Here is an 11796-nt window from a genome sequence, read left to right as displayed (position 1 = left end):
GAGATCTCATAAACATGTTTAACCCCGCCGCATTTTTGCGCCTGTCCCAAGTCAGGAGCCTCTAGCCTTTGTCAGTCTTGTATTATTTTTAATTTTAGTTTCTTGTGTACAATTTGGAGTTTAGTATGGCGTTCATTATCACTGAACTAGTATATATATTTGTTTAGGGGCCAGCTGAAGGACGCCTCCGGGTGCGGGAATTTCTCGCTGCATTGAAGACCTGTTGGTGACCTTCTGCTGTTGTCTGTTCTATGGTCGGGTTGTTGTCTCTTTGACACATTCCCCATTTCCATTCTCAATTTTATTAATTTTGTTTGGTTCATAATTTGAAGATACATAGTTTTGGTGGAAGGTGATATTAAGATCTTAAATCTTTTTGAAGCGTGTCACAGACGAAATACCACCACTCAATATGAAACCCAAAAGAATAGTCTTCCCGACAGAAACTATTGGCGTTTGTGATCTAATCATAGGATATGTCATTGCCATACCCTGGATGCATTGCACTGATCAAAATAATATGTGTTTATAAATACCTTTAATTGGTGACATATAGAGTGAAAACTGACTTGGATTTTTTACAAAAATATCCTGACCCTGATTTGGTAAAAAAAAATAATCTGTCTAGCACTTCTAGCAGTTTTGCCAATCCCCCAAAAAATTTTGGAAATAAATTTTGTGTACTGAACACATAGGGAAAAAATTGAATGATAAAAAATCCAAGTTTGCATGACAATCCCAGCCTCATTCCTTGGAAAATCAAATTGTCCGTGCCTAATATGGGATGTGAATGTGGTGTCATTATACCAACCCTCTATTTGGTGACCTCTGATGGACGTAAATCTTTGCTAATTTAGCCAAAAATATTTCGCAACATGCTACGATCGAGAACAATATTTTTTGCAACCCCCTTACATTAAATCCTGGATCCGCACTTGATTTCTGGTGTTTGCGTGCTCAGAACCACCCCCATATATGAGTGGGCTGAAAATTTTATGCATTAATATATGAATGGGGGTGGGTCACATTCCAGATGCACTTCGGTACCTATTTTTAACCGAAAACTGAAGTAATCCCCCCACCCTTTTCATGTTGAATTGATGCAGTTCCCGGGAAGGAAAAGCTATTGACGTGTAAAAATCTGTTGTTAAATTGCTGAGATCGTCAAGGAAATGTGTATCACAAAGTGTTTCAGTGTAAGATCAATATTTACCGTATCTGCTACGAAATAAAATTTAATTTTGCCGGAAATGACGGCATGTTAATTTCAGAGCCGAATGTCGTGAAGGACATTCGATTCGAACTGGTTTTTTTCTGATTTTAACCCCAAATACCCCCCAAAAGATCTTGAAATGAACACATAATAAACTGCGCTGGTCATTACCCTTTGTGGTAGAAAACAATATTCGTGGATTTTATGTGAAAGAAGAAAACGCGACACCCAATTTCAACACTATTCATTTAGTAATATAGATATATATCAGCACAAGTCATTAAATATAAACAGCAATACCTGATAAAAACTATGTAAAGCTTTGTTTGGTTGGACACCAGCCATATCCTCGGTGACCTCAAACACTAGATCACTCATCTTTTCCCTGAATCTATAAAAAATGCACAATATTAAATATGAATTAATTAAATATTTAATTCCTCTTGAAAGAAGATGTATCATGTGTAATAATGCCATGTTTCTAGAAGTACAAACAGCATGCATTATTGGAACGGATTTTCCAGGAAAAAGTACAAAGGGGTTAAGAAATACACATTATAAGGTTTAATGGCAAAATAATTAAAATTATTAGGTAGATATCTTAAAATAAAAATGTAGTTCCAACTCCAACCCCTTTATAACTTTTTTTCTGGAGAAGCCCTTTGTAAAATTGTTAACAAATAAAATAATGCATAGTGGAGCAAAACAAAAGATAAACACAAAAGAGTAATGCAACAATGACCAACCCTGTTTCATAAGTGCAGCTTCTTCATCTGTAAGACTAAATTAAGAATTAAGAATTTAAAGTTTTACTTTTTGGGGATTAATTATTTAACATTTGATATTTAGGAATAAAGAATACTGCCTTTATTTTCCATCATAGATTATACATACACTTTATTTTGGAAAATGTATATATAACATTTGTCATGCATGTTACAAGCTGGTATTAAACGAAAAGAAATTTTGATTTCATTCAGTCAAAGTTGGATTTATGGTATAATATCGTTATTGCTATATATATATATATTCTATTATCAATGGCCAATAGTCATACTATTCAAAATAATATGCTAAAATTAACTGCTTTTTTTCTTTTTTCTCAAATGATGACACACTCCTTCTTTCAAAGGCAAGAGCTCCAATTGATTTCTTCATTTCTATACATTGTAATCAAAATTCCAATAAAATTAACTTTATTAACCAATAAAAAAAATATGATATATATTAAAATATTAGCATTTATTCGTGTGATTCGTACACTTCACATAAAAACTGCATTTACAAATAAGAAATGAGTGTAACCTTAATAAACTAGAACTTTGAGTCAATTCACACAAGGAAATTCCCCATCCAGCACTACTATATTCTTATATTTATTATAAATCTTTCTTGCATGTTACAAAAGTGGAGTTGCTTGAAAATGAGGAAAACTATTTTATTTTTTTGGTGTATCTGTTTAACATTTTTGAATGATGATTGCTTATAGAATTGTATACAGTATTGTTGGTTCTTTATGTTGTTCATCTGAGTCTCCTGTTATAAAATGGTAATCTCTTCACAGAGTATGGTTATTTTCTGAAGAAACAGATAGCCTTTTGAAATACAGCGGATGGCTTGTAGTTTAATTATTATTAAATTTCATAGCCAGCACTGTCATATTAAACTTAAATGGAGATAGTAACTAAACTATAATAGTACATATATGTAAAAGACCCCTTCTGCAAATTTGTTAAGAGTGGGCTCTTTGGGGCAGCTGTAGAGGCAAAATTTTTCGGGCAATTTGCAAGTATATTTCATTTGTCTACATGATTTATTTTCTTATGCTTGATTTATTCAGTACAGTATACATTTTGTCTTGTATCTACAGTACATCCTGTTCTATTTTAGAAAATGCACATATTTGTCACTCTCATGGAAGAATTTTAAGCATGCGTGACTTTCCAACATATAGACTCTTATGAATAAGTATCACATAACTTTTTCAAATCCTTTAACCAAAATACTGGAACCCTTCCTCATGCAGTGTATAACTAAGTTCGGGTACATCTATGCTTTGTTTATTAAATGTAAAGTAAATCTGAAAATTCTGTTTAAAAAATCAGAAGACACAACCGTTTATATATATGATTGTTTATATATATGACTGTTTATATATTTATATAATTCTTAAGAAATTAGAGAAACATAATATTTTATTTACTTGCAACTCGTCTTTTATAACTTGCCCTTCATAACTTGACTTTCCTAACTTGCCTGTTTACCTCGCCAATAACAAACCCTATGTTTTACTGTGTAATGTTTCATCAATATCAGCAGATCAGAGGGGTTGCACTTGCAAAAATTATGGACATACAGATGGATGACAGAGGGATTTCTATGTATCTCAAAAATAAAAAGTGACAGACATTCCTCTGGCATATATTCCATTCATATAATATTAGACATTATTTTCATACCTTAATATCAAAGTTGGTCTTAGTTTGGTCTCCTGTTGGATGCACAGGAAGTCTCACCACTTCAGCATAGGTCATCTTTGATGAACTAGATGCTGTATCAGATGGTGAAGTTGCAACCCCAATAATGCACAGTGTTCTTACTGGGTCTTCCATCATTTCCATTGGTACAACTTGCTTCAGGTTGATATTCCCTAGAATTAAAATGCTTCTCAATCTTTTCTGAAGTTTGAAAATCATATCTAAATAAATATAATCGGTATGCAAAAGTTTGTCGGATCCACCATAGATTTGGCAATTTTTCCATTTAATAAAAAAGGAGCATGAATACAGGTAACTCAAGAACGGTAACAGTGACGCGAGTCAAATTTTAACTTCAGCTGTGTTTTGTGGTAACAAGCAGTATATAAGTTTTATAACGTTTGTTGAGACAAACTAAAGTTAGAGGCTAGAAAAGAAAGATTCAGCAATTTTTGCATTAATAAAGGGGCATAACTCACGAACAGTCAAAGTAGTGTCACTCAAATTCGAATTAAATTGATCAGTGTTTTGTGATAAAAAGAATTGTGTGCAACTTAAGTAAGAAAATGGAAACCAATTTCTGTACAGACAGACATATGTATGGACGGACATCATGACTACAGTAAAAGTTAATGGCTCTTTGACTAGCAGCTGGGCATAAAAAAAAGTTATAATTATCCTACCTGCCAACATTTCAAAATGCCCATGGGGGTTGTATGTGCTAGATGGCTCTTACAGTCCTAAAAAACCTTCAAGGGGGCCTTCAAACACATTTTAATGTTGTTTTTTTGGCTTCTTCATACTTTTTAAAGCCAAAAGCCATTGTAAAATTAACTGTTTTGATTAAAAATTATGGACAAAATTGCTCTTTCTAAATTTCCATTTGGTGGTTCATTAAGTCTGAGACTGCTATAACACATGTGTTATAGTAACAGTCTCAGATTAAGTGGTAAAATAAAAAAAAAATCACACCAGATACATCTAATAAATACTTGTGGCAAAATATTTTTTTTTTAGACCAGATACATAATCCAATACGGAAATAGATTGTCACTAAATACTTAGTTCAGCTAGCCTCTATAGAGAAGAGATATAATGTTAAATGTCTTCTGTAATGAAGAATCTAACGTCACAGTACCCAAATTGCACCTATTCAACAATATTGGTATATGTGTAACATACTGAATATTGCGATCGGGAACCAGTCTAGTATTGGCCCTGTTCGAAAAGCAATATCAACTCTTGATTAATATTGACAGTGGAACATTTTCAGTATTGCACATGCTGATTTATCCGTATTAGGGCTGATTGGCTCATATCATAGGCGGATCCAGGGAGGGCCTGGGCCCCCCTTTCGTGGGAAGAATTTGGTTGATTATATAGGGAATCACTGATGACTGGAGCCCCCCCCCCTTAGGTCAGTCAGCGGGCCCCCCTTATGAAAAGTTCTGGATCTGCCACTGCATATCATTTAATATTAATGTATACACCTTATCGCTATTTGTCCGCCATTACTGGACATCACACAGGTTCTCGTGAAATTTCGACGTCATAATACAAAATATCTGACGCCACAATGGAAAAGTGATTGTTGTATGACGTCAAAAGTTCAAGCGGGACAGATTCTCGGGTCAGGCGGGAATAGCGATAAGGTGTATTATATGTCTCTGGTTTGGCAAGCTGCAATCCCTGTAAAGGTTTTATTTTCTACACCGAACAAATTTTGTTTGTTAATTCTAGAACTGAATTTTTCAACAAGTCAGGCATATACAGCATTGAAAGTAACTCAAATATATGGCAAGCCAAAGTGGACAAAAAGAGCTATTTTCTAATATTAAAAAATGATTTTCTAATATTAAAAAATGATTTTCTAATATTAGAAAATGATTTTCTAATATAAGAAAAGGATTTTCTAATATTAGAAAATGATTTTCTAATATTAGAAAAGGATTTTCTAATATTAAAAAAGGATTTTCTAATATTAAAAAATCATTTTCTAATATTAAAAAATCATTTTTTAATATTAGAAAATACGCTACTTTTTAATATTAAAAAATGATTTTCTAATATTAAGAAATGAATTTTTAATATTAGAAAATCCTTTTTTAATATTAGAAAATCATTTTTTAATATTAAAAATAGCTCTTTTGTCCGCTTTGAATAGTGTTAAAGCGTCTGAATGAAAAGTAATACTTGGATAAAAAAATAGTTTCTCCCTTCTAACTTTCAGCGTTTTATGACGTCATTTAATATTTTAAGTACGTTGATAATAATATGGCGGATGCAATTCTCAGAGTTGTTCGAGAAGCCAGAGCAGTCCTTAATACAAGTAACGAACCAGCATCAACAGAAGACTTTGTGAGATCAACATCTCAAATTTTTCGACGACCAGTCAACACAGGTGATACATCTATCGTCGATGATTGCAAGTTCGTTATGCTTGCAAGTTCGAGACATTTGGGGATTTCCAGTTTATTTGTGACGTCATGCATAAGTATTTATCATCGGCAACGTGCTACTTAAAAAAAAATTAACCGGATATTTTGCATTGCATTTTTACTAATATCGGCTTGAAAAATAGAAGTTTTGTATGTTCTTGCATATTATTTGTTTAAACGTCTATTTCCACTATGACCAGGCGAGTAGCTTCCAATACGCCAACACGCAGTTGCGTGCACATCGATTCGGCATTGAAAAAAAAAATATGGCAAAATAAAAATTTATGAATTAAATGTTTGTAGGAAACACATATGTTGACACTTTTTTAATTGATGAAACGTCTTTAAATAACGGCATTTTGGTTTAAAAATAAAAATTTGATTGGAGATGACAAAACCGGACAGTACCTTGCATCCATTACAAGATTTGAATGTGTTATTGCACTTTTAATTTCGGAGCACATTTAACAGAGTACGGTGTATCTGTCGAAATACCTGAAAGGTATCAAATGTGATCTGTTGGAGGCTAAAAACGAATGTAAAACTGTTATTGAGTTGTTACGAGCTAAACGAAGCGATGAATCTGTTTTGAATGAGATGTACCAATCGGCATTAGATTTATCTGAACCCTTCAATATCGTTGAAAATATGCCAAGGCGATGTGGTCGATAGACTACCAGAGCTAATCACCCTGCAAACTCACCCGGCGAAGCAGTATTGGAAAGTCTTATTAATATTTTGCGTTCATATAAAAATAAGATGTGGTATGATTGCAGATGAGACAACTGTCCACAAGAGACCAAAATGACACAGAAATTAACAACTATAGGTCACCGTACGGCCTTCAACAACGAGCAAAGCCCATACCGCATAGTAAGCTATAAAAGGCCCCGAAATGACAATGTAAAACAATTCAAACGAGAAAACTAACGGCCTTATTTATGTACAAAAAATGAACGAAAAACAAATATGTAACACATAAACAAACGACAACCACTGAATTACAGGCTCCTGACTTGGGACAGGCACAATTGTTGCGTGACATGCGCAAAAGCCAACGTCCAAGACAAAGGTCACGAACTTTCAAGCATGTCTACTTATTTTACGGAATCGGGTCACAATACGAAACATTGACAGATTGGCCTTGTTTCTGAAGGTATTCATCGATAAAGTGTATCAGACTGTTTGCAAATAAGTAAAGAATATTTACATTCACAGTGGATAATAGTTACTGGTTGTGATTTTTTTCTTCCGTTTCGAGTTAAGGTAACGAACTTCCAATCATCGAGGATACTGGAGAATCTTATAAATACTGTATGCCACAAATTACAGCCCCGTACTATTTTCGTATTTACAGAAAGATGAACTTTGATAGCACTGCCAAAAAAAAAAGCATCCACTACATGAAAAGGAAAAAAAACAACGTTTTCGTATATATGGTTAAAGCTTAATACAAAATAATCAACTGCATTTTTATTCTTCCGCGACGAGTTTGGAAATGTTGATTTACCCAGCCTTTCCAAAATGATTGTTGTATTTTCTCATTTTTAGCCTTTTTGTGGAGACGTTACAGTCGTGGTAGATTTTTTTCTTTTTTGGCGAAATTGTCAATAACTATCAAACTAGAAAATACGCTACTTTTTAATATTAAAAAATGATTTTCTAATATTAAGAAATGAATTTTTAATATTAGAAAATCCTTTTTTAATATTAGAAAATCATTTTTTAATATTAAAAATAGCTCTTTTGTCCGCTTTGAATAGTGTTAAAGCGTCTGAATGAAAAGTAATACTTGGATAAAAAAATAGTTTCTCCCTTCTAACTTTCAGCGTTTTATGACGTCATTTAATATTTTAAGTACGTTGATAATAATATGGCGGATGCAATTCTCAGAGTTGTTCGAGAAGCCAGAGCAGTCCTTAATACAAGTAACGAACCAGCATCAACAGAAGACTTTGTGAGATCAACATCTCAAATTTTTCGACGACCAGTCAACACAGGTGATACATCTATCGTCGATGATTGCAAGTTCGTTATGCTTGCAAGTTCGAGACATTTGGGGATTTCCAGTTTATTTGTGACGTCATGCATAAGTATTTATCATCGGCAACGTGCTACTTAAAAAAAAATTAACCGGATATTTTGCATTGCATTTTTACTAATATCGGCTTGAAAAATAGAAGTTTTGTATGTTCTTGCATATTATTTGTTTAAACGTCTATTTCCACTATGACCAGGCGAGTAGCTTCCAATACGCCAACACGCAGTTGCGTGCACATCGATTCGGCATTGAAAAAAAAAATATGGCAAAATAAAAATTTATGAATTAAATGTTTGTAGGAAACACATATGTTGACACTTTTTTAATTGATGAAACGTCTTTAAATAACGGCATTTTGGTTTAAAAATAAAAATTTGATTGGAGATGACAAAACCGGACAGTACCTTGCATCCATTACAAGATTTGAATGTGTTATTGCACTTTTAATTTCGGAGCACATTTAACAGAGTACGGTGTATCTGTCGAAATACCTGAAAGGTATCAAATGTGATCTGTTGGAGGCTATAAACGAATGTAAAACTGTTATTGAGTTGTTACGAGCTAAACGAAGCGATGAATCTGTTTTGAATGAGATGTACCAATCGGCATTAGATTTATCTGAACCCTTCAATATCGTTGAAAATATGCCAAGGCGATGTGGTCGATAGACTACCAGAGCTAATCACCCTGCAAACTCACCCGGCGAAGCAGTATTGGAAAGTCTTATTAATATTTTGCGTTCATATAAAAATAAGATGTGGTATGATTGCAGATGAGACAACTGTCCACAAGAGACCAAAATGACACAGAAATTAACAACTATAGGTCACCGTACGGCCTTCAACAATGAGCAAAGCCCATACCGCATAGTAAGCTATAAAAGGCCCCGAAATGACAATGTAAAACAATTCAAACGAGAAAACTAACGGCCTTATTTATGTACAAAAAATGAACGAAAAACAAATATGTAACACATAAACAAACGACAACCACTGAATTACAGGCTCCTGACTTGGGACAGGCACAATTGTTGCACATGCGCAAAAGCCAACGTCCAAGACAAAGGTCACGAACTTACAAGCATGTCTACTTATTTTACGGAATCGGGTCACAATACGAAACATAGACAGATTGGCCTTGTTTCTGAAGGTATTCATCGATAAAGTGTATCAGACTGTTTGCAAATAAGTAAAGAATATTTACATTCACAGTGGATAATAGTTACTGGTTGTGATTTTTTTCTTCCGTTTCGAGTTAAGGTAACGAACTTCCAATCATCGAGGATACTGGAGAATCTTATAAATACTGTATGCCACAAATTACAGCCCCGTACTATTTTCGTATTTACAGAAAGATGAACTTTGATAGCACTGCCAAAAAAAAAGCATCCACTACATGAAAAGGAAAAAAAAAAACAACGTTTTCGTATATATGGTTAAAGCTTAATACAAAATAATCAACTGCATTTTTATTCTTCCGCGACGAGTTTGGAAATGTTGATTTACCCAGCCTTTCCAAAATGATTGTTGTATTTTCTCATTTTTAGCCTTTTTGTGGAGACGTTACAGTCGTGGTAGATTTTTTTCTTTTTTGGCGAAATTGTCAATAACTATCAACAGTATCTAGTGGGTGGGTGAGGGGTGTGACAGAATATAGAGTGTGTGACCATAAGTATTTGTCACTTGAAATTTTTCACCAATATTTCATATAAAGCTTGATTTTTTCAAACAAAAATTTTGGGGTCATTTTTTGTTTGATTTTAAGCAACCTGGTACCAAAAGATGCAGAAATGTCACAGGTTTATTTGGTTGTGGATCATTATCATTTTCTCACGAGATGAACACAAATATTATTTTTCTGTTCAGAAATTTGCTTTATATTCAACCAATTTAAATTGTAAAATTTTATTGTATGTGTTCACATCAAGAAAAAACAATAACACCCGAAAACAGAACTATAACCCAATAAACAAATATTCTTTAGACAATTCTCCGTCTTTTAACGCCTTGTTGATAAAAATCCAACCATAAATACCTTCAAAATATTCGAAAAAACGTGTTTTTATTTGAAATATATAGCAAAAAAATGCAGGTGACGATTTCTTTTGGCCATGTACTGTAAGTTCCCCCATAATATTTTTTTCCAAAGAACTTTTAACATCTAACAAGTTCCATTGGGAACAATCCTTATATATTTGATCCAATGCTATTAGAAAATTTCATTCACAAGGGATAAAACATAACATAAGGAAAGTTCCCAATGCAACTTTTGGTATATGCTAAAGTTTTTTGGAACAAATATTATGGACAATGTTTTATATAATAAAAGTTCCAGGAATGACACTTTCTTTAAAGAAATAAATATTATGAAACCATATGACGTTTTAGTTCCAGGAAGATACATAATGAAGGTGGAAATACATAATATTTATTATCCAGTTTTGTTCCAGGGGAAACAAGTATTATGCGGAACAAATATATCTTCACAAGGGGTTACACTTTACAATTCATTTTTTTTTTATTGTATATATAAAAAAGAAGATGTGGTATGATTGCCAATGAGACAACTCTCCACAAGAGACCAAATGACACAGAAATTAACAACTATAGGTCACCGTACGTTGTGCCTACATTCATCTGAATAAATAAAATATTAACAAATATGTATATTAAAAAAGTCTAAAAACGATGCATGTATATCATGTGATTCAGTGATAACATGTAGGTCATTGTGACTGTGTTGTACTATACAAGATGTCCGTAATGAATACAGATCATTTATATATAAGACATTATTATAAGTACCATACATGTCATACGTGTCTGATAAATGAACAAAATAAAAAAAAAAATGAAAACTTAATCAAAGTCTGACACTGAAGTATGACATGTAGGTCATAGTGACTCAAGTAATGCTGAACTGACTGTGTACTACTTTACACGATGCCTGTAGTGAATTTATATCATATTATATCATTGATATACATATATATTATAACAATAGGTTTAATTAAACGGAAACCATAACCTGATCTTTCGACGTATTCACGGGTCATAAAAATATTGTTCCATAATTTCCTTTTGATATGCATATATATACATAGCATGTCCTTCCTTCACTATAAATTTAACAAAACATCGTTTAGTCAATGATTTGTATAGTGATCCTTGGTTTGATATGAGTTCCACCAACAAGAAGAGAATTGAGGGGTTCGTAGGTGGTCTACTGAATGGAAAATTTCTGTCCTATCCATTAAACCCCCATTTTCCAATGCATGACCTTCGTCCTGGACGACCCCTATTACAGGAAGTAGCTACCTGTTGTATTTATCGTAAATTTGTTTTTGTCCTGAACATGCATAAACTATTTGCCACTGGACGTTTAGCAATCAATCAATCAATCAATCAACTAGCTTTCAGTAACTTCGAGTACTCTCAGATCTACGTGTAACGACCACAATTATTCAAATTCCTAAGCAGGTAGGGATTTTACAGTACAGGATATAAGGAAATATATGAATTTCTTGAATTTTGTTCGATAGTATGAACAGAATAGAACTTCTGCATAAGACATCGACTGTGTGTGTATGTTTTTGTGTAGCCAGGGGACGGCGAAGGTTTCTTTTAA

This window comes from Mytilus californianus, unplaced genomic scaffold (genome assembly GCF_021869535.1).
Source record: "Mytilus californianus isolate M0D057914Y unplaced genomic scaffold, xbMytCali1.0.p SCAF_11, whole genome shotgun sequence".
Taxonomy (NCBI): Eukaryota; Metazoa; Mollusca; class Bivalvia; order Mytilida; family Mytilidae; genus Mytilus; species Mytilus californianus.
This window is presented reverse-complemented; position numbering follows the sequence as displayed.